Source organism: Galeopterus variegatus, unplaced genomic scaffold, assembly GCF_000696425.1.
Source record: "Galeopterus variegatus unplaced genomic scaffold, G_variegatus-3.0.2 Scaffold8703, whole genome shotgun sequence".
Lineage (NCBI taxonomy): Eukaryota > Metazoa > Chordata > Mammalia > Dermoptera > Cynocephalidae > Galeopterus > Galeopterus variegatus.
In genome coordinates this window covers 74,991-76,129 of record NW_007734814.1, presented here as the reverse complement: position 1 = coordinate 76,129, position 1,139 = coordinate 74,991, and positions in this window count along the sequence as shown.

Genomic DNA, 1,139 nt, shown 5'->3' with positions numbered 1-1,139 from the left:
GATATCATTTCACCACAGTTAGACTGGCTGTTACCAAAAGACAGAAATGCTGGTGAGGATGTGGAGAAAGCAGAACCCTCCTACACTGTTGGTGGGACTGTAAATTGGTGCAGCCATTAGGGAAAATGGTATGGAGGTTCCTTAGACAACTACAGATAGAACTGCCATATGATACAGCAATCCCACTGCTGACTATATACTCAAAGGAATGGAAATCATCATGTTGAAGTGATACCTGCACTCCCATGTTCATCACAGCTCTATTTACAGTAACCAAGAGTCAGAATCAACCTAAATGTCCAGTGATGGGTGACTGGAGAAGGAAAATGTGGTATATTTACACAGTGGAATACTACTCTGCCATAAAAAAGAATGAAATCCTGCCATTTGCAGCAACATTGATGAATTTAGATAAAATTATGTTAAGTGAAGCAAAACAGGCACAGAAAGAGAAACCACATGTCCTCACTCATAAGTGGGAGCTAAAAATATAAATAAATTTTTAAAAAAGAAAGAAAGATACAATAATCACAATAATATGTTGAATTCTCAAAAGGAGAAAACAGAACCTAGGTTACCAGAGGTGGGAAAGGGGGAGGAAAAGAGGGTAAGGGAGGAATTTTTAAAGGGCCATGAAAAGTGATTACATTGTATAATGTTGAATATTCTAATTATCTTGATTTGAGCATCACGTATTGCACACAGGTATTGATATTCAACTCTGTACCCCACAGGTACGTACTATCAACTGTTTCAAAAAAATAAAAATTAAAAAAAGAAATACCACTTATGCTAGTACAGCCAGTCACTGAGGTAGAAGGTTCACAACAACAAAAAACAGTAATTGTTCCCTTGAGGCAGCTGGAAAGAGCCTCGGGGGTGCTCCCTACAAATATGTCCCCTTGGAAGATGACTAAACAACTGTTTTTGTTCTTCCTGCAAAATGTTCCAAATATCTCAGCCTGGAATGCAAGAATGGCTTCCACCGGTAATGAACACCTCTAATAAGCTGGGTCTACACAGCTGGGCCTTGAGAAACGAATGAGGCAGGAGCCAGTTTTCAAAGTTTCCTCTGCCTTTGTCTATAAAATATGAACTGTCAGGCCCAGATGATGAGTTCTCACCATCTGTGGGCCACA